Source organism: Somniosus microcephalus, unplaced genomic scaffold, assembly GCF_052327205.1.
Source record: "Somniosus microcephalus isolate GS21.2 unplaced genomic scaffold, FLI_Smic_1.0 unresolved_chr1, whole genome shotgun sequence".
Lineage (NCBI taxonomy): Eukaryota > Metazoa > Chordata > Chondrichthyes > Squaliformes > Somniosidae > Somniosus > Somniosus microcephalus.
The window spans coordinates 47,843,001-47,866,189 of record NW_028225179.1 but is presented as its reverse complement, the minus strand read 5'-3'; the positions used below and the strand labels follow the sequence as shown (position 1 = coordinate 47,866,189).

Sequence of the window (23,189 nt, the reverse complement as noted above, 5' to 3'; positions counted from 1 at the left end):
TTGACTGATCTGAAAGTGAAAGCACAGACATGTAATTTCTCTGAGCTGAAAGCAGCCATGATTCGTGCCCAGATTGTGTTTGGTATTCATGATAAAAACGTCAGGGAACGTCTGTTGTGAGAAACCGAACTAACATTGAAAAATGCTGTGAAAATATGCCAAGCCAGTGGGCTAGCTCGGCAGCACGCGAAGACTTTCAGTGAAATCAATAATGATGCGATTGCAGTAAGTGCTGCTGTCGGTGCTGTGTCCTACAAGGGGAAGAAACATGGGCAGAACAGAAGTGAAAAGCAATCGGAGGAAGGAATTTTTAATTGGAAACGCTGTGGTTATAAACACCAGTTAAAACAATGTCCAGCGTTTGGAAAAATGTGCACAAAATGTCATGGAAAGAATCACTTTGCCAAACAATGCTTTTCAAAAGTAAAAACTAAGAACGGGCAACGAGTTAATGTAATTGAGGACACTGATTTAAGTGAGACATGTTTTGTAGGAATGGTGTCATAGAAACATAGAAGCTAGGAGCAGGAGTAGGCCCTTCGAGCCTGCTCCGCCATTCAATGAGATCATGGCTGATCATCCAAATTCAGTACCCTGTCCCTGCCTTCTCCCCATATCCCTTGATCCCTTTACCTTAAGAAATATATCCAACTCTTTCTTGAATATATTTAATGAACTGGCCTCCACCGCCCTCTGTGGTAGAGAATTCCACAGGTTCACCACTCTCTGGGTGAAGAAATTCCTCCTCATTTCAGTCCTAAATGGCTTACCCCTTATCCTTAGACTATGACCCCTGGTTCTGGACTTCCCGGCCATCAGAAACATCCTTCCTGCATCTAGTCTGTCCAGATCTGACAGAATTTTATAGGTTTCGATGAGATCCCCTCTCATTCTTCTAAACTCCAGTGAGTATAAGCCCAATCGACCCAATCTCTCCTCATACGTCATTCCTGCCATCCCAGGTATCAGTCTGGTGAATCTTCGCTGCATTCCCTCCATGGCAAGAACATCCTTCCTCAGATAAGGTGACCAAACTGCACACAATACTCAAGGTGCGGTCTCACCAAGGCCCTGTCCAACTGTAGCAAGACATCCTTGTTCCTGTACTCGAACCCTCTCGCTACGAAGGCCAACATACCATTTGCCTTCTTAACCGCCTGCTGCACCTGCATGCTTACCTTCAGTGACTGCTGCACAAGAACACCCAGGTCTCTTTGCACTTCCCCTTCTCCCAATCTATTGCCATTCAAATAATAATCTGCCTTCCTGTTTTTGCCACCAAAGTGGATAACCTCACATTTATCCACATTATAGTGCATTTGCCATGTTTCTGCCCAATCACCCAACCTGTCCAAATCGTACTGGAGTTTCACGACATCCTCCTCACAGCTTACTCTCCCACCCAGCTTTGTGTCATCTGCAAACTTGTAGATATTACATCCAATTCCCTCATCCAGATCATTAATATATATTGTGAACAGCTGGGGTCCTAGGACCGATCCTTGCGGTACCCCACTAGTCACTGCCTGCCACTCGGAAAACGACCTGTTTATTCCAACTCTTTGCTTTCTGTCCGCCAACCAGTTCTCTATCCAAGTCAATACCTTGCCCCCAATCCCATGTGCCTTAATTTTGCACGCTAATCTCTTATGTGGGACCTTATCGAAAGCCTTCTGAAAGTCCAGATACACCACATCCACTGGTTCTCCCTTATCTATTTTACCAGTTACATCCTCAAAAAATTCCAGTAGATTAGTCAAGCATGATTTACCTTTTGTAAATCCATGTTGACTTTGTCCGATCCTGTCACTCCTGATCCTGATCCGATCCAAGTGCTCTGCTATTACATCTTTTATAATAGACTCTAGCATTTTCCCCACTACCGATGTCAGGCTTAATTCCCCGCTTTTTCTCTACCACCTTTTTTGAATAGTGGGGTAACATTAGCTACCCTCCAATCCATGGGTACTGTTCCAGAGTCTATCGAGTTCTGCAAGATGACCAGCAATGCATCTACTATTTCTAGGGCCACTTCCTTAAGTACCCTGGGATGTAGATTATCAAGCCCTGGGGATTTATCGGCCTTCAGTCCCATTAATTTTCCTAACGCCATTTCCCTAAAATTACTGATTTCTTTCAGTTCCACACTTTCATCAGACCCTATGTTCCCCGGCATCGCTGGGAGGTTATTTGTGTCCTCCTTTGTGAAGACAGAACCAAAGTATGAATTAGTTGGTCTGCCATTTCTTTGTTTCCCATTATAAATTCCCCTGATTCTGACTGCAAGGGACCTACGCTTGACTTCACCAATCTTTTTCTCTTCACATATCTATAAAAGCTCTTACAGTCAGTTTTTATGTTCCTTGCTAGCTTACTCTCATATTCTATTTTCCCTTTCTTAATTAATCCCTTTGTCCTCCTTTGTTGACTTCTAAACTGCTCCCAATCCTCAGGATTATTGCTTTTTCTGGCCAATTTATATGTCGTCTCCTTGGATCTTATGCTATCCCTAATTTCCCTTGTTAGCCACGGTTGAGTCACCTTTTTTGTTTTATTTTTATGCCAAACTGCGATTAACAAATTCTGTAACTCATCCATTCGGTCTTTGAATGTTTGCCATTGCCTATCCACCGTCAACCCTTTGAGTAACATTCCTCAATCAATCCTACCCAACTCGCGCCTCATACCATCGTAGTTTCCTTTATTTAACTTGAGGACCCTAGTCTCTGAGTCAACTACTTCATTCTCCATCTTAATGAAGAATTCGATCATATTATGATCGCTCCGACCCAAGGGGCCTCGTACAACAAGATTGCTAATTAATCCTTTCTCGTTACATAATACCCAGTCTAAGATGGCCTGATCTCTGGTTGGTTCCTCGATATATTGGTCCAGGAAACCATCCCGTAAACACTCCAGGAATTCCTCCTCCACAGTATTGTTACTAATTTAGTTGGCCCAATCTATATGTAGATTAAAGTCACCCATGATGACTGCTGTGCCCTTATTGCACGCTTCTTTAATTTCCCTTTTCATGCCATCCCCAACCTCCGCCTTACTGTTGGGAGGTCTATATACCACTCCCACTAATGTTTTTTTCCCCTTAGTATTTCTCAATACTACCCATACAGATTCCACATCATCAGAGCTGATATCCTTCATTACAATTGTATTAATCCCTTCTTTAACCAGTAATGCTACCCCACCTCCCTTTCCTTTTTGCCTATCTTTCCTGAATATCGAATACCCGTGGATGTTGAGTTCCCAGTCTTGGCCATCCTTGAGCCACGTTTCCGTAATCCCAACCAAATCATATTCGTTTACCTCTATTTGTGCAGCCAATTCGTCCACCTTATTACAAATGCTCCTCGCATTAAGACACAAAGCCTTCAGGCTTGTTTTTTTAACGCTCTTAGACCTATTAGAATTATTATTTACTGTGGCCACGTTTGATTTAAACCGTTGATTTCTCTGACTGCCACTTTTGTTTTTCTCCTTCCTATCTTTTGCTTTTATCCCTGTTTCCCTTTCCTCTGTCTCCCTGCTCAGCTTCCCAACCCCGTGCCATTTTAGTTTAAACCCCCCCGAACAGTGCTAGCAAACCTCCCCGGAAGGATATTTGTCCCGTTCTGGTTCAGGTGCAACCCGTCCGACTTGTACAAGTCCCACCTTCCCCAGAAGCAGGCCCAGTGATCCGGGAAACTTTACTCTGTATCTAACCCGTGCTGTACCTGCCCTGGGAGTGTTTGACGGGACAGTGTAGAGGGAGCTTTACTCTGTATCTAACCCATGCTGTACCTGCCCTGGGAGTGTTTGATGGGACAGTGTAGAGGGAGCTTTACACTGTATCTAACCCGTGCTGTACCTGCCCTGGGAGTGTTTGATGGGACAGTGTAGAGGGAGCTTTACTCTGTATCTAACCCGTGCTGTACCTGCCCTGGGAGTATTTGATGGGACAGTGTAGAGGGAGCTTTACTCTGTATCTAACCCGTGCTGTACCTGCCCTGGGAGTGTTTGATGGGACAGTGTAGAGGGAGATTCACTCTGTATCTAACCCGTGCTGTACCTGCCCTGGGAGTGTTTGATGGGACAGTGTAGAGGGAGCTTTACTCTGTATCTAACCCGTGCTGTACCTGCCCTCACGAGCAAATTTGGCTAGGGTAAATAAAATCAGAGACTTAAATGCGTGGCTCAAAGACTGGTGTCGGAGAAATGGGTTTTGCTTCTTGGGACACTGGCACCAGTACTGGGACAGTAGAGAGCTGTTCCGTTGGGATGGACTTCACTTGTCCAGTGCTGGGACTAGAATCCTGGCGAATCGAATAACTAGGGCTGTTGAGAGGGCTTTAAACTAATTCGTGGGGGGGAGGTTTCAAGAGAGCGAAAAATAAAAATGTCAGCGGAGAAGGCAATAGAGCAAGGTAGCAGTGGGGGAATTAAAAACCAGAGTGTGTCAGGAAGGGACAGAATATATAAAGATAAAGGTAAAGTAGTAAAGGGGTAAAAGCAGGAATAAATTGTCACAAAACATATTTAAAAGTTCTTTATCTGAATGCATGCAGCATTCGTAACAAAATAGACGAGTTGACAGTACAAATAACTACACATGGGTATGAATCTGGTGGCCATTACGGAGACATGGCTGCAGGGTGACCATGACTGGGAACTAAACATCCAGGGGTATTTGACTATTAGGAAGGACAGACAGGAAGGAAAAGGAGGTGGGGTGGCTGTGTTAATAAAGGATGGAATCACTGCAATAGTGAGAAATGATATTGGGTCAAAGGATCAGGATAGTGAAATGGTTTGGGTGGAAATAAGGAATAATAAGGGGAAAAAGTCACTAGTGGGCGTAGTCTATAGGCCTCCTAACAGTTGCAACTCTATTGGTCGGAGTATAAATCAGGAAATAGTTGGGGCTTGTAATAAGAGAACAGCTATAATCATGGGAGATTTTAACTTTCATATTGACTGGACAAATCAAATTGGGAAGGGCAGCCTTGAGGAAGAGTTCACAGAGTGCATTAGGGACAGGTTCCTTGAGCAGTATGTTACTGAACCAACCAGGGGGCAGGCAATCTTAGATCTGGTCCTGTGTAATGAGACAGGATTAATAAAAAATGTCCTGGTAAAGGATCCCCTTGGAATGAGTGACCATAACATGGCTGAATTCCAAATTCAGTTGGAGGGTGAGAGAGTTGGATCTCAAACCAGTGTACTAAGCTTAAATAAAGGAGACTATGAAGGTATGAGAGCAGAGTTGACTAAAGTGGACTGGGAAAATAGATTAAGGTGTAAGACGGTACATGAGCAGTGGTGTACATTCAAGGAGATATTTCACAACTTTCAAGAAAAATATATTCCACTGAGGAAAAAGGGGCGTAAAAGAAAAGACAGCCATCCGTGGCTAAGTAAAGTAATAAAGGATAGTATCCGACTGAAAACAAGGGCATATAAAGCAGCCAAATGTAGTGGGAGGATAGAAGATTCGGAAGTATTTAAAAGCCAGCAAAGAATAACTAAAAGATTAATTAAGAAAGGGAAGATAGATTATGAAAGTAAACTAGCAAAAAATATAAAAACAGATAGCAAGAGTTTCTACAGTTATATAAAAAGAAAAAGGGTGGCTAAAGTGAATGTTGGTCCCTTAAAGGACGAGACCGGGAAATTAGTAGTGGGGAACATGGAGATGGCAAAAACGCTGAACAAATATTTTGTATCAGTCTTTACAGTAGAGGACACTAAAAATATCCCAACACTGGACAAACAGGGGGCTATGGGGGGAGGAGCTAAACACGATTAAAATCACTAAGGAGATGGTACTCGGTAAGATAATGGGACTTAAGGCAGATAAATCCCCTGGACCTGATGGCTTACATCCTAGGGTCTTAAGAGAGGTAGCGGTGGGGATTGCGGATGCATTGGTGGTAATTTTCCAAAACTCCCTGGATTCAGGCAAGGTCCCAGCAGATTGGAAAACTGCTAATGTAACGCCCTTATTTAAAAAGGGAGGTAGACAAAAGGCTGGAATCTATTGACCAGTTAGCCTAACATCTGTGGTTGGTAAAATGTTGGAGTCCATTATTAAGGAAGCAGTAACAGGACATTTGGATAAGCATAATTTAATCGGACAGAGTCAGCATGGTTTTACGAAGGGGAAGTCATGTTTGACAAATTTGCTCGAATTCTTTGAAGATGTAACAAACAGGGTGGATAACGGGGAACCAGTGGATGTGGTGTATTTAGACTTCCAAAAGGCACTTGACAAGGTGCCACACAAAAGATTACTGCACAAGATAAAAAATCACGGGATTGGGGGTAATATACTGGCATGGGTGGAAGATTGGCTATCTAACAGAAAACAGAGAGTTGGGATAAATGGTTCGTTCTCGGGTTGGCAACTAGTGGTATTCCGCAGGGGTCAGTGCTGGGGCCCCAACTCTTTACAATCTATATTAACGATTTGGAGGAGGGGACCGAGTGCAACATATCCAAGTGTGCCTCCGATACAAAGATGGGAGGGAAAGCAGTGAGTGAGGAGGACATAAAAAACCTGCAAAAGGACATAGACAGGCTAAGTGAGTGGGCAGAAATTTGGCAGATGGAATATAATGTTGGAAAGTGTGAGGTTATGCACTTTGGCAGAAAAAAATCAAAGAGCAAGTTATTATCTAAATGGAGAGAAACTGCAAAGTGCTACAGTACAAAGGGATCTGAGGGTCCTGGTGCATGAAACACAGAAGGTTAGTATGCAGGTACAGCAGGTGATCAGGAAGACCAATGGAATCTTGGCTTTTATTGCAAGGGGGATGGAGTATAAAAGCAAGGAAGTCTTGCTTCAGTTATACAGGGTACTGGTGAGGCCACACCTGGAATATTGCGTACAGTTTTGGTTTCCATATTTAAGAAAAGATATACTTGCTCTCGAGGCAGTTCAGAGAAGGTTCACTCGGTTGATTCTGGAGATGAGGGGGTTGACTTATGAGGAAAGGTTGAGTAGGTTGGGCCTCTACTCATTGGAATTCAGAAGAATGAGAGGCGATCTTATCGAAACATATAAGATTGTGAGGGGGCTTGATCGGGTGGATGCGGTGAGGATGTTTCCACTGATGGGTGAGACTAGAACTAGGGGGCATAATCTTAGAATAAGGGGCTGCCGTTTCAAAACTGAGATGAGGAGAATCTTCTTCACTCAGAGGGTGGTAAATCTATGGAATTTGCTACCTCAGATAGCTGTGGAAGCTGCGACATTAAGTAAATTTAAAACGGAGATAGACAGTTTCCTAACTGATAAGGGAATTAGGGGTTACAGGGAGTGGGCAGGGAAGTGGACGTGAGTCTAGGTTCGGATCAGCCATGATCCTATTGAATGGCGGAGCAGGCCCGATGGGCCGTATGGCCTACTTCTGCGCCTACTTCTTATGTTCTTATGTTCTTTTTCTCTTCACATATCTATAAAAGCTTTTACAGTCAGTTTTTATGTTCCCTGGAAGCTTACTCTCATATTCTATTTTCCCCTTCTAAATTAATCCCTTTGTCCTCCTTTGTTGAATCCTAAACTGCTCCCAATCCTCAGGTTTACTGCTTTTTCTGGCCAATTTATATGTCCTCTCCTTGGATCTTCTGCTATCCCTAATTTCCCTTGTTAGCCACAGTTGAGTCACCTTTTTTGTTTTATTTTTATGCCAAACTGGGATGAACAAATTCTGTAGTTCATCCATGAGGTCTTTGAATGTTTGCCATTGCCTGTCCACCGTCAACCCTTTTGAGTGACATTCCCCAATCAATCCTATCCAACTCGCTCCTCAGACCATCGTAGTTTCCTTTATTTAAATTGAGGACCCTTGTCTCTGAGTCAACTACTTCATTCTCCATCTTAATGAAGAATTCGATCATATTATGATCACTCCGACCCAAGGGGCCTCGTACAACAAGATTGCTAATTAATCCTTTCTCGTTACATAATACCCAGTCTAAGATGGCCTGATCTCTGGTTGGTTCCTCGACATATTGGTCCAGGAAACCATCCCGTAAACACTCCAGGAATTCCTCCTCCACAGTAGAGGACATGAGAGGGAGGGAGGGCAGCACGGTGGCATAGTGGTTAGCACTGTTGCCTCACAGCGCCAGGGGACCCGGGTTCGAATCCAGCTTCGGGTGACTGTCTGTGTGGAGTTTGCACATTCTCCCCGTGTTTGCGTGAGTTTCCTCCGGGTGCTCCGGTTTCCTCCGACAGTCCAAAGATGTGCGGGTTAGGATGATTGGCTATGATAAATTGACCCTTAGTGTTAGGGGGATTAAATACGTAGGGTTACGGGGATAGGGTGCGATATGTAGGCGTTACGGGGATCGGGTGGGATATGTGTCGGTGCAGGCTCGATGGGCCGAAATGGACTCTATCTGTACTGTGGGGTTTCTGTGAAATCTGGAGGAGGTGGGTGTCCCTTTAAATGTGGAGGGGGTAGGTGTCCCTTTAAATGTGGAGGGGGTGGGTGTCCCTTTAATTGTGGAGAGGCGGGACCGCGCATGCTCATTCGGCCCCCTCACCACACCACGAGGCTGCCAGTGCGCCTGCGCGGGGCCTCCGGGATCAGACGAAAGGCCGGGCCGGGGAAGAGGTGGAATCAGCAGCCGGGGTAAAGTGTTGTGGAATCGATGTAAATCGAGGTGAGGGGGGGGAAGCGCAGAGCGAAATTATAAAGTAAAATACGAGAAAAACCAAACCTGAGAGTAGGGCGGGACCTCCGCGGACGCCGAACGGAGCAACGTGATTCTGACTGACGGGAGCGCTACCCAATAGGAAGAGGGCTGAGCTGGGAGGCGTGAACTAGGCGGCCTGGTCGTCCAACCAATGGCGGCCTGGTCGTCCAACCAATGGCGGCCTGGTCGTTCAACCAATGGCGGCGCGGCTAGGGGGCGGGACCTTCCCTCCCCGGCGCTGAGGCTGGGGCCCGGTTGTGACGTCATCACAGGAACAGGACCATTCATATGAATGGAGGCCCGGCCTGTGACTGACGGGAGCTCTGACCAATAGGAAGAGGGCTAAGGTGGGAGGACTGAACTGGGCGGCCTGGTCCTCCAACCAAAGGGGGCGGGGCCTCCTCTCCAGCTCAGGTGCGCTGGGGACGATTGTGACGCGCTGTCCCCGGGTGAGAGCAGCTCAGTCAGCACAGAGCTGGGGCTGGAATCTGGGAGAGGGGCCGCAGGCAGCACAGAGCTGGGGCTGGAATCTGGGAGAGGGGCCGCAGGCAGCACAGAGCTGGGGCTGGAATCTGGGAGAGGGGCCGCAGGCAGCACAGAGCTGGGGCTGGAATCCGGGAGAGGGGCCGCAGGCAGCACAGAGCTGGGGCTGGAATCTGGGAGAGGGGCCGCAGGCAACACAGAGCTGGGGCTGGAATCTGGGAGAGGGGCCGCAGGCAGCACAGAGCTGGGGCTGGAATCTGGGAGAGGGGCCGCAGGCAGCACAGAGCTGGGGCTGGAATCTGGGAGAGGGGCCGCAGTCAGCACAGAGCTGGGGCTGGAATCTGGGAGAGGGGCCGCAGGCAGCACAGAGCTGGGGCTGGAATCTGGGAGAGGGGCCGCAGGCAGCACAGAGCTGGGACTGGAATCCGGGAGAGGGGCCGCAGGCAGCACAGAGCTGGGACTGGAATCTGGGAGAGGGGCCGCAGGCAGCACAGGGCTGGGGCTAGAATCTGGGAGAGGGGTAAGGATTTCAGGGCTTCTTTAAACTGGTTTAAAGTAATTTTCCTGGTCTTGCAGCCTTTGCCTGCACTCAGACCAATTTACAAATAAAACCAATTTTAAAACAGCGGTTTCGAATCGCTACCCCACCTTCCAGTTCTGACTGCAGGGCTTATAATTATTGATATTAAAACAGACACGTAGTTTGGATGAGAGAAAAAAATCAAGCTTTATTAACTAAAAGAAACTATAATCACAATATCAAACTATCCCACATGAACACAGTAATTACAGTAAAATTGCTTAACGGGTTGCAGACGGCGAAAACGAGGGGTAAGTGACTACAATGTTGGTTAAACAATCTTAGTAATATCCCCTTAAATTACCATCCCCCAAACTCCTGCTAGGTTGTCTTGTTGAGGAGTCAGAAACTCTGCTCACCTTTGGTCCAGCGAAGTGAGAGAGAGAGAGCGCTCACCTATGGTCCCAGGAAGTCAAGAGAGCGAGCTGGCTTCTCAGCCCTTTCTTTATACCTGGTGAGCCCCTCCCATCCTGCCTTGCAAGGGCTGTGTGCAAAATTCCCCACCCAAAAGGGTCCAATGCACAAGCTGCTCTATTGTCCAGTACTGGGTGATTTAAAATCCATTCAAATGTTAACGTTTCCCATTCAAGATACAAAAAGTCTCTTCTGCAGTTTAGATGTCCTCCACTCGATATACAAACAAATGCTAATAGCATTCAGTTGCTTTGTAAACAAAGCATTGTCCTTTGTCTTCATCGAACCTTACTTCCAGACACAGAAAGCTGCATTCCAAGCCTCTTTTGTCATTCGGCCATGTGGTGCGACTGCCATTTTTTACCCCTGGAAATTTAAAAGCACATTGCCCAGGGATCTTTAATCAAAAAAATGAATCTTCCGAACTGTAAATTATTGCGAATTCTTACAGTCCGCCCTTGGATACTTCCAGCTTGCTTGTAGCATCCTCTTGAAGAAATGAGCAATGATTTCTGACCCCCCACAAACAACCATCCCCTGTATTTACCTAATAGCTATCTGCCACTGATCCCCGTCCCATCTATTCCCCTTAAATTCCAGAAAAAAAACCCTGGTATGGTAGGCATCTTACAGATACTTCAGTTTTCACTAAGGGGTCTCATACCCCTACACGCTTGTAAAATTATACAGTGTAAACCAAATATACAATCACTTTTTTTTACATCATAAGTGAATTACAAAATGTTGCAATCTTAGTTACACAATGTATTCAAAAATTATCGCAAGCACGGAGAGGGTCCTACGCCTCTGCTCAACTTGGAGTTGTCATAAACTGGTCCCAAGCACGGAGAGGATCCGACGCCTCTGCTCAACTTGGGGCTGCAACCCAAATACAAAAAATCATTAAACAACATGCTTAAATGAACCCCGATCATCACATGCCGATGATGGGTCGCGAAATTCGAGTGGGTATTGCTCCTCCCACTCGGGCAGTAAAAGTACCTTCCACCCCCCTTTGATCAGCTTAAACTTTAAAACAGGCAGACTGGATTTACCAACCAGCCTGTTCCGCCAGCCCCCGAACCATTCCCTTGTCCCTTTGTGGAGGCGGGGTACCCCTCACATTTAAAATTACCTGGGCACAGACCGAGACCGGGGAGCATGGGATCTCATGACTCCCAGTCCCTCCCCCTCCCGTCTTCCCTCGACTGGCTGCAGAAAATGATGGGTGCCTGTGTGGCGGCACTCCCTGGCCCCACACTGATCCGGCCACCCACTCATCCTTCCCAGCCACAACTTATCTTCTTTGCCCGTGGGCCCCCGGGTGAGTTCCTCCCTCCCCCGACCGCACCCACGCGACTCTTGGGTCTCCCCCTCCTCTATACAATCATTCCCGGGCCATCACCACCCACCCCCGAGGAACGCGTCCCTATGAACAGGCGCCCGCGCTTCCCCATCGTGACTCCTCGACAGCGAGGTCTCCCGCAAGTGAACTTCGGTCAGGATAGTGCTGGGTTGGGGGCCATGCCCCACCCAGCTGGGGCCATCTCCTCCCCGTAGGAGGAGTAGGCAAGTTCCTCCAGACTCTGTCCGGTTTTTCCCAACGATCGCTGTGGGGTCTCCTGGATTCGTCCAGTGGTGAGGTGATCCCCAACATTCCGTATCTTCATTCGATGTCCAGCTCGGGCTGGGCGAACATGGCTGCTTCATTTTCCCATCTCCTGCAAAAACTTAAAAGGGACATGCAGCCAGGTCTCACTGACCTGCTGCCTTAGGTGGAGACATGGTCGGGTCCCTCGACCTCAGACCAAAATACAAACATTCGGCACACATGTAAATTTAAACTCTTTAAACTTAAACTTAAGACTAGTTAAATCAACAAAACTTAAAATACACCTTAAAGCAAGCTATATACACACACATAGCTATCATTCAAATGCCGCCCGTCTCCGGACGGCCAGGCTAATCTCTGGCACTGTCACAGATTGCTGCTGGCTGCAGCGAAGCTGAACTGCCTCCTGTCTCTGGTCCCTCGCAGCTTATGGCTGTTGAGTGGGGGCCTCTGTTCTCTGGCTTCTCCCTGGCTCGGGAGACCGCCCTACTCCACTGTAAAGTGGGTGACCATGCTTTCTTAGGCTGGGGCACCCGCTGAGACCTTCTGAGGGGTGTCTCTATGGGGGAAACTTTGGCTGGCGGACCCTGAGCTTGGGTCACAGCCCCAGCTGGCTGGGAACCTTCTCCCCCATGTCCAAATAGCCCGCACTGTATAATATACCTGGCAGCCTGCCGGTGCAAATCTCTCTCTGGGTTTGTCTGCTCTTCCCTGCCCACTCCTGTGCTGGGGGCAGGTATACTCTCACCACCCGCTGCTGGTGGCTGGAAATTTTCCTCCCCATGCTTAAAACCTGGTGTCAGCTCCCTCCCTATGTCTCCTGCAAGAGGGATTGCTATCCCTGCCCCCGCAGGGTCCCACATCATGGGGGGGACCACTCTAGAAGGGGGCTGGGAAGCTTGCCCCTTTAAACAGGCCACTGTGCCTGTCTTTACAGGCGGTGAACTTGAACTTGCATGGACAGCAAACTCATGTTCCCTCACCCAGGTGGCTTTAAATGGGGAATTTTGGACCTGCCTTTCGTCTGGGGCCAAAACTATCCCCTGTGTGCCTCCCTTGTCTCGGATTTCTGCTACTGGATCTGCTCTACAGGGGTCCCAGAACTCTCCTGTTCCCTGGCTTAAACAGCTTACTCTGAATATGAATGGCTCCTCCCCCCACACAAGCCACAGTGCTTGCCTGTGAACTCGAACATGCTGTGGGCTGAGGATTCCTATTCTCAGGCTCACTCCTCACGGGCGGACCGTACCTCCGTTGTTGGGGGGGGTACACAGGTCCTGGTCCCCGCCTGCCTAGCGGGATCTGCTGGTGTTCTCCTACCACCCCATTTTCCACCCCTCCTTGCTGCCAGAGCTCCTCAAAACCCGGAGCTGTGGGCTGCTGTCTTGGGATCTCTAATTCCCTAGCCAGCCTTTCCCTGGGTGTTGCCTCTGGGGCGGTTTGATTTGGGCTGCCAGTAAAATCCAGCTGACCTGCCTTCGGGCTGATCACGCAAATCATTCCCCTTGCTGCCTTTAAAGCCATGTTAAGGCTTTCTATCTCTGCCCTACAGGGGCCATGATCTGCTTCACCAAACCTGGCATTCTCTTCCCGCAGTCTCATCTCATTTTCCCTGGCCTCAGTGATTTGGTACTTTAGGAATTCTATCTCGTTTCTCACATGGCTCTCTCTCTCGCTAGCTTCTTGGGTGAGGTGTGCATTCTCCTCTTGTAGCCTCATCTCTCTGTCCCTCGCCTCTGTGACTTCCTGCACAAGGCGCTCTATAAATGCCTGGCATTTCGTGACCTCTAGTGTGAGGCGTGCATTCTCTTCCCGCACCCTCATACCACTAGCTCTGGCCTCATACACCTCTCTGAGGCGTTCTACCTCCGCCTGGCATTTTTCAAGCTGGGACTCCCGATTCTTGGCCTCTTTAAACTCCTCCTGCTCTCCCATCTCACCCTTCCTAGCCCAGCCACCTATACCCCGATAGGTCAGCTTACACACTGCCACTACCTTCCGCAGGGCTGCCCACAGACTGAAAGCAAGAAAGACAATAACTGATGCTTTCTCTAGATCCAGACCACTTATCATATCAAAAACGGCCTGCAGTCCTGCCGCGGTCGCCATTGTAAGGATTTCAGGGCTTCTTTAAACTGGTTTAAAGTAATTTTCCTGGTCTTGCAGCCTTTGCCTGCACTCAGACCAATTTACAAATAAAACCAATTTTAAAACAGCGGTTTCGAATCGCTACCCCACCTTCCAGTTCTGACTGCAGGGCTTATAATTATTGATATTATTAAAACAGACACGTAGTTTGGATGAGAGAAAAAAATCAAGCTTTATTAACTAAAAGAAACTATAATCACAATATCAAACTATCCCACACGAACACAGTAATTACAGTAAAATTGCTTAACAGGGGTTGCAGACGGCGAAAACAAGGGGTAAGTGACTACAATGTTGGTTAAACAATCTTAGTAATATCCCCTTAAATTACCATCCCCCAAACTCCTGCTAGGTTGCCTTGTTGAGGAGAGAGAAACTCTGCTCACCTTTGGTCCAGCGAAGTAAGAGAGAGAGAGAGAGCTCACCTATGGTCCCAGGAAGTCAAGAGAGTCAAGAGAGCGAGCTGGCTTCTCAGCCCTTTCTTTATACCTGGTGAGCCCCTCCCGTCCTGCCTTGCAAGGGCTGTGTGCAAAATTCCCCACCCAAAAGGGTCCAATGCACAAGAGAAATACAGCCGCTCTATTGTCCAGTACTGGGTGATTTGAAATCCATTCAAATGTTAACGCTTCCAATTCAAGATACAAAAAGTCTCTTCTGCAGTTTAGATGTCCTCCACTCGATATACAAACAAATGCTAATAGCATTCAGTTGCTTTGTAAACAAAGCATTGTCCTTTGTCTTCATCGAACCTTACTTCCAGACACAGAAAGCTGCATTCCAAGCCTCTTTTGTCATTCGGCCATGTGGTGCGACTGCCATTTTTTACCCCTGGAAATTTAAAAGCACATTGCCCAGGGATCTTTAATCAAAAAAATGAATCTTCCGAACTGTAAATTATTGCGAATTCTTACAGAGGGTCCGCAGTCAGCACAGAGCTGGGGCTGGAATCTGGGAGAGGGGCCGCAGTCAGCACAGAGCTGGGGCTGGAATCTGGGAGAGGGGCCGCAGGCAGCACAGAGCTGGGGCTGGAATCTGGGAGAGGGGCCGCAGGCAGCGGGCCTGGCAAAGTGGCACAAGCTTCACAATACAAGCTTCTTTCAAATGCAAAATTGTTTCCGACAGACAGCCTTGGTCACTCTGCAAAAAAAACTGTTTAACAATTCATCATAACTCCCCTGCTTTAGGAGAGGGGTAGAGTGCAAAAGCAAGGAAGTTATGATGAAACTGTGTAAAAGACTGGAGTCAGCTGTGGCTCAGTGGATAGCAGTCAGAAGGTTGTGGGTTCAAATCCCGCTCCAGGGACTTGAGCATATAAAGCGAGGCTGAGACTCCACAGTGCGGTGCTGAGGGAGCGCCGCACCGTCGGAGGGGCAGCACCGAGGGAGCGCCGCACCGCCGGAGGGGCAGCACTGAGGGAGCACCGCACCGTCGGAGGGGCAGCACTGAGGGAGCGCCGCACTGCCGGAGGAGCAGCACCGAGGGAGCGCCGCACCCTCGGAGGGGCAGCACTGAAGGAGCGCCGCACCGTCGGATGGGCAGCACTGAGGGAGTGCCGCACTCGGAGGAGCAGCACTGAGGGAGCACCGCACTGCCGGAGGGCCAGCACTGAGGGAGCGCCGCACCGCCGGAGGAGCAGCAGCACCGAGGGAGCGCCGCACCGCCGGAGGGGCAGCACTGAGGGGGGGCCGAACCGTCGGAGGGGCAGCACTGAGGGAGCGCCGCACCGCCGGAGGGACAGCGCTGCGGGCATGTGACAATATCAAAAAGGATACAGAAAATGTGCAGCCCTCAGGAATTAACAGTGCTGAACATAAAGTTTGTTGAATCTGTAAATCTTAAGGTATGGTGTTCTTCAATAACTAGACGGAGGCTGCAGATTAACAATCAACAGGTGTTTACTGGAGGAGGGTAGTCTAAAGACTAACAGTACAGATGCCTGCTCAAGGCTTATATACAGGTGTGGTCACTGCCAGTACTACAGTATACAGGAGCTGTAAAAGTAGCTCTCTCTCAAAGGTACGTACACTATAATTCCTCCCCTTTTTAGATTAACAGTACCCATACATTCAAATAACAGTTAACACTTTAACATGCACATTTAACTGTAATAGTCCATTTATAGATTCAGTCTTTGGGGTGGCTTCCTGATCCTTTCTGGATAGCGCCTTTCCTGAGTGTCTTGTTCTTGGTGCGGAGGCGATTCTGGCCCCCTTTCGTCGGTTAGTTCATCAGTTTCCGCTGCTACTGTTTCTGGGGTAGATGCTACCGGCATGTCGGGTTCATCCCCAGGTACGCGAGACATGGGGTTGACTCGTTCCTGTGACACTAGGATCTGGTCGACGTGGCGTCTCACAATGTTCTCCCCGACATCCACTGTGCACATTAGTGGCCCCTGCCGTGTGCATATCGTTCTGGGTTGCCATTTCTCTGTTCGGTAGTCGCGGGCCAAGACTGGTTGTCCTACATTGAAGCTCCTTGTCGGCTTCTCACTGATGTGCTGGAATTGCTTATCCTCAACATTTCTTCGCATATTTGGTCTGAGCAAATCCAGACGAGATCTCAACCTTCGGTTAAAGAACATCATGGCCGGGGTCTGGTTGGTGACTGCATGTGTCGCATTTCTGTAAGCTAACAGGAAATTGTCCACCTTATGCTGTAGTGGAATGTCATCATCGCACATGGCCCTTATTGCCTTTTTAAAGGTTTGTACGAACCTCTCAGCCAATCCGTTTGTGGCTGGATGATACGGGGCGGATGTGTAATGCCTTACCCCATTCCTTCTCATAAATTTCCGAAACTCTTCGGACACAAACTGTGGTCCGTTATCAGAGCAAATCTGCTCTGGCAAGCCGTTCCTGGCAAATATGGTCCATAGGACTACAATCGTTTTCTCCGTAGTGGTGGAGGATATTTTGATCACCTCAGGCCATTTTGAGTGCGCATCCACTGCTATTAACATTGAGTCCATGAATGGACCAGAAAAATCAATATGCACCCGTTGCCATGGAGATGAGGGCCACTCCCATGGGTGTAGAGGGGCATGTGGTGGTGCATTTTGGACCTTCTGGCATCCTGAGCAGCTCTTTGTTAGGTCCTCGATTTGTTGAACGATCCCCGGCCACCACACATAAGCCCTAGCAAGGCTTTTCATTTTCACCCCTCCCAGATGGCCTTCGTGAAGCTCATTGAGCACTCTCTCCCTTAACTTGGGTGGAATTACCACTCGGGATCCACACATCACTGTCCCCTGGCATACTGACAGCTGTTCTCTTCTGGATGAGAATGCTGGCAACAGTGAGTCGCCATGTGTTGGCCATCCCTTCACCGTCAAATCATATACCCGAGACAGTGTCGGATCATTTTGGGTCTCCTCTATATCCGCATTAGTTACTGGCAAGCGTTCAATTATCGACGAATAAAATATTTCGATGGGGTCCACTGCTGGTGCTTCCTCCGCAGTAGGCAGTGGCAGGCGTGATAGCCCATCAGCGTTTCCATGCTGTTTCGTGCCCTTATACTCTATTTCATATTGGTTCGCCCCTATAAAAAGGGACCATCTTTGTAGCCGTTGTGCAGTCATCACCGGAACGCCCTTCTTTGGATTAAAGATGGAGACAAGTGGTTGGTGGTCAGTCAGCAAGGTGAACTTCTGCCCATGGAGATAGTGATGAATTTTTTTACTCCCCATACTAGGCTGAGGGCCTCCCTGTCAATCTGGGCGTAGTTACGCTCGGCTGAGGTTAGTGACCGAGACGCAAAGGCTACTGGCCTCTCCAACCCGTCTGGGAATTTGTGCGACAGCACCGCTCCAATACCATAGGGTGATGCATCACACGCCAACCGAATTGGTAGTGCTGGGTTGAAATGAGCCAACACCTCTTTTGATGTGATCAATTCTTTGCACTTCTGGAAAGCTCGTTTACATTCATCATTCCACTTCCATGGTACCCCGTCTGCAGTAGGGTGTTCTGCCGCAGCGATAACACTTCCCTGCTCCATATGACATTTCATCGGTGCCATATTCTTGCAGTCTCTGTTGTATCTCTGCAGCGCCCCGTGCGGCTGCTTCGTGTGATACTGTCATGCTGAAAGCCTTGTCCAGCGTACGATCCTTTTCTGAAAGAAGCCGTTTCTGGGTTCTTTCACTTTGAAGCCCACACATAAACTTGTCCCTTAATGTATCTGCTAGTCCCATTCCAAACTGGCAGTGTTTCGATAGCTTGCGCAGTTCCATTAAATACTCAGCATTACTTTCGTCTTTATGCTGGTTCCTTTTGTGGAATTTAAATCTTTCTGCTATCAGCAGCGGTGTGGGGTTTAAGTGGTCTTGTAGGATTTCCACTATGCTTTCGAAATCCTTATCCACTGGCTTCTCTGGGGTTATTAGGTTTCGCAGTAAGCCATACGTTTTTGCACCCATGGAATTCAACAAAACCAGTGCTTTCCTGGCATCTGGCACTTCATTCGCCTTGCAGTACACCTCAATGTGTTCCACATATGTCGCCCAATCTTCGACTTCATTGTCGAACGCAGTGACACTGCCACTCTTCGGCATCCCTGGGTGTGGTTAGACTTTCTAAAATGGTGTCTCCCGCGCTCTCCCTTCTTCTCCGCTGGCTCAAAATGGCGTCTCCCGCGCTTTCCTTCCTGCGCTCGCCCTTTTTCTCCGCTGCGGCTTCAAAAATGGCGTCTCCCATGCTCTCCCTTCTTCTCCGCGGCTCAAATGGCGTCTCCCGCGCTCCCTTTCTTTCCCCGCGGACGCTGCTCAGCCCTTGAGCCCTGGCTGCACTCTGCGCGTTCTCCTGTGCGCCTCTCTCGTTGCCGCCACTCGGCCCTGAACCCCGGCTGTGCTTTACCCTCTCTCTTTGTTTTCCGTCGACGCCGCTCGGTCTACAACCCCCAGCTGCGCCATGTGCTCTTTACCCTCTCTCTTACCCCGTTGACGCTGCTCGGCCTTTTCTGTGCCATCGGTCGGCTCCAGCCGCCGCTGTCCGGGAAGGGTCTGCGCTGTACCTGTTGCCAGCCTGTTGCTGGATCGTCGTGGCTGGAGAACCAAGCCCAGCTCTCAACAGCCTCCCCTGCGATGTTCACTCTCTGCCGGATGACTGGGCAGTTGCTCGTGATCGACGCCCGTGCTTCTGGCTTCGACTTTCTTCCACCGTCCTCCCGGAGCGAATCCTTGGAAGGAATTGCAGAGTTGCAGGTAGATTCGAATCGACCTCGTCGCCACTGTTGAATCCGTAAATCTTAAGGTATGGTGTTCTTCAATAACTAGACGGAGGCTGCAGATTAACAATCAACAGGTGTTTACTGGAGGAGGGTAGTCTAAAGACTAACAGTACAGATGCCTGCTCAAGGCTTATATACAGGTGTAGTCACTGCCAGTACTACAGTATACAGGAGCTGTAAAAGTAGTTCTCTCTTAAAGGTACATACACTACAAAGTTAATGCAGTAAAAGAGGACAAATGGATGATTCCACTGCAGGTAAATGGAGCATTAGTTACATTGAAACTAGACACTGGGGCAAAAGCAAACTTAATCAGTATGAGTGACATTAACAATATGAAAGAAAAGCCCAAAATACAGAAAAAGTCAATACTACTGAAGGACTATAATGGACAGAAAATAGATAGCTTAGGTGTATGCAGACTTAAAGTGACAGTCAAAGACAAAGTGCATCATCTCATGTTTTCTGTTGTGGCTGAAGGACTTGATTCACTACTGGGTGACAAAGCTTGTGAGGACTTAGAACTGGTCAAGAGAGTCTACCGTATAAACTGTGCCATAAGCAGACCAGATGACTCGGTGGATTCTGTAGTGAATAATTTCCAGGATGTGTTCAAAGGATTTGGAGTTCTACCATTCACTTACAAGATCCAGCTAAAGGAGGATGCTCAGCCAGTGGTACATGCTCCACGGAGAGTTCCAGCACCCCTGCGTGACCGGCTCAAGAATGAACTGGACAGAATGACCACACTAGGAGTCATCAGGAAAGTCGAAGAGCCAACAGACTGGGTTAACTCCATGGTATGTGTAAAGAAAAAGAACAATGATCTAAGAATATGCATGGATCCAAAGGACTTAAATGCAAACATAAAACGTGAACACTACCAGATTCCCAAGCGAGAAGAAATCACCAATGAAATGTCAGGTGCCAGATACTTTACAAAGCTCGATGCCTCACAAGGATTTTGGCAACTAAAACTGGATGAAGAGAGCACCAAATACTGTACCTTCAACACACCATTTGGCAGGAATTGTTTGCTCAGAATGCCTTTCGGGATAATATCTGCATCTGAAATCTTTCATAGAGCGATGGAACACATAATTGAAGGTCTGGAAGGAGTTTGGGTCTATGTTGATGACATCATCATCTGGGGCTCCACACTGAAAGAACACAATGAGAGACTGACTAAAGTGCTACAGAGCATACGCCGGAATGGACTGATGTTCAACAAAGCCAAGTGTCAGTTTGGCGTCCAGGAAGTCACTTTCCTAGGAGATAATCTATCTGGTAAAGGAATAGAGCCAGATATGGAAAAAGTAAACGCCATACTCAAAATGCCCCGACCCACTGACAAAAAAGGAGTGCTACGCATCATGGGGATGATAAACTTCATTGGAAAGTTCATTCCTAACTTGTCAGCCAAGACAGCCTGTCTGCGAGACCTGCTACATAAAACAAATGAGTTCGCATGGACAGAAAGACATGAACAAGCGTGGATAAACCTCAAAACAGTGCTGACAACCACACCTGTGCTCACCTTCTTTGACCCAACAAAAAGAATCAAAGTGTCAACGGATGCATCAAAAGGTGGCCTAGGTGCGCTCTTGCTACAAGCAGAGGGTGAAGATTGGAAGCCTGTTGCCTATGCCTCCAGGTCTATGACTGATACTGAGTGTCGATACGCCCAGATTGAAAAGGAATGTCTAGGCTTGGTAGTTGGACTAGAAAAGTTTCATGGCTACATATATGGACTTCCCACCTTCACAGTTGAGACAGACCACAGCCCACTGGTTGCCATCATAAAAAAGAACCTGAATGAGATGTCTCCAAGGATTCAACGCCTCATGATGAAGCTGCAAAGATATGACTTTGAACTGATCTACACACCAGGCAAACACATAGTGTTAGCAGATGCACTATCCCGAGCACCCACAATGAGTCATGTGAGCTCTACTGAAGAAGACGTGGATGTTCATGTGAGTATGGTCACTGCTGCGCTGCCCGTGTCAGACACAATCAAAGCAAATAGCAGAAGAAACAGTGAAAGATACAGTATTACAAACCGTAATAGAGAACATTCATCATGGTTGGCCAAAAGGTTCCTGTCCAAAATATTTTCACACAAGGTCAGAATTGAGTGTTGCAAGTGGACTATTACTAAAACAGTACAGAATAGTCATTCCACAGGCTCTACGTCAAGACATGCTCAAAAGGATTCATGAGGGACACCTCGGAACTGAAAAATGCAAAAGGAGAGCAAGAGACACTGTTTATTGGCCTGGCATAAATAAGGACATTGGGAACATGATAGGCAAATGTGAGACATGTCAGAAACACCAAAACAAACAAGCAAAGGAACCAATGATAGTAGCTGACATACCAACAGCACCATGGCAAAAGGTTGGTATGGACCTTTTTCATTTAAATGGTAAAGACTATCTAATAGTGATTGACTACTATTCTAACTATCCTGAGATGGCGCTGCTCTCAAGCACCACAGCAAGCAGTGTCATAATGCATGTGAAATCCATCTTCGCCAGACATGGAATTCCCAGGATTGACGTTAGCGACAATGGTCCGTGCTTCAACTGTAAGGAGTGGCAACAGTTTGCAGCACATTATGACTTTCAACACATCACATCCAGTCCTTTGTATGCTCAGTCGAATGGTAAGGCAGAGAAAGGTGTTCAAGTTCTCAAGCAGCTACTGAAGAAAGCGACAGAAAGCAAGTCTGATCCTTATCTCGCCCTGCTGAGCTACCGAGCCTCACCTTTAGACTCTGGTTCTTCACCTGCTGAACTCCTAATGGGTCGCAAGTTGCGTACCACGCTACCCTGCTGTGCAAAAGAAAAGCAGAGTAAGGAACTGAGACAGAGACTTCAACTGTTAAAGCTGAAACAGAAATCATACTATGACAAGTCATCCAAAACTCTGAAACCATTGACAAGGGATGATGTTGTCAGGATTGAGGATCCAGATGCATGGAACAGGAAAGCTACAGTTCTTGAGGAAGTAGGACCAAGGTCATACACTGTTAGAACTGAGGAAGGACAGATTCTCAGGAGGAACCGCCGTTCCCTCCTAAAAACACAAGAGACTATCGAAGAGTAAATCGATGACAATGCCGCAACTGAATCTTGTCACCACCAGAACAATCTAACACAAATACACATACAGGCTCTCATGAAAACACATCAGACTTACCTGTGCTGAGATGATCCACACGTGAAGTAAAAAAGCCTGATAGACTTAATCTTTGAGTACAAAGAAAACTACATTGAAAATGTATTGACTGTTGAAGATGTTTATGTTGTTATTGATTGATATTGATTGATACTGATTTTGTTTAACCTCGATATAAGAGCGGGCTACCCATGATGCACTAGGCTACCCACAAGGCAGCAGTCAAGATGGAGGCCTCTACAGATACTGTACCTAGTCCACATGTGCTCAATAAAGTGTCTAGCAAAAGCTAGCTGTTCTTAATAAAAATGACTAGTTATTAATGAACATAACAGTAATGCCATTGAATGTCACGGGGAGGTGGCTAGACTCTCACTTGTTGGAGATAGTCATTGCCTGGCACTTGTGTGGTGCGAATGTTACCTGCCACTTATCAGCCCAAGCCTGAACTGCCCCATGCAAGGAGCCCTGGTCAGTCTGGTGGACTGCCTCTTTGACCATTCTTCCTGACAATCGTAATCCCTCTCAGTAATGTTTCTTTCTCTCTGCCATGGTCACACAGACAGATGCTACCCAGCAGCACCTGGTGTTTACACTGCTTTCCCCACTGTCGCTCGAGGCCTCCTTATCCGTAGCATTCCAGACAGCCGGCAGAACGCTTTTGGAGTTTAGCCAAGCTTCCCAGCATGCCTCTCTCGAACAGCCAGTTTTAACAAATTCTATTCGGCAGCGGCTAACCCAGGTCATGTCCAAAGGTCCATCAGGTGACATTGCATTCGGTCTTCAGGTAGATCGGGATCTACTGAGAGCAGTTTCGTTTATCGCCTTATAGCCGGTGAT

The 23,189-nt window shown here is 47.8% G+C and overlaps 1 protein-coding gene across 1 annotated transcript in view; it reads right to left on the bottom strand.

Moving 5' to 3' along the window:
* LOC147094910 (BTB/POZ domain-containing protein 17-like) overlaps positions 1-8,782 on the bottom strand; it is a 54,544-nt gene extending 45,762 nt beyond the window's left edge. Inside the window, exon 1 of the mRNA XM_085974531.1 lies at positions 8,725-8,782. The gene's annotated coding sequence lies outside the window, so the exon portion shown is untranslated. The remainder of the gene's footprint in view (positions 1-8,724) is intronic.
* Between the last annotated feature and the right edge of the window lie 14,407 nt (positions 8,783-23,189).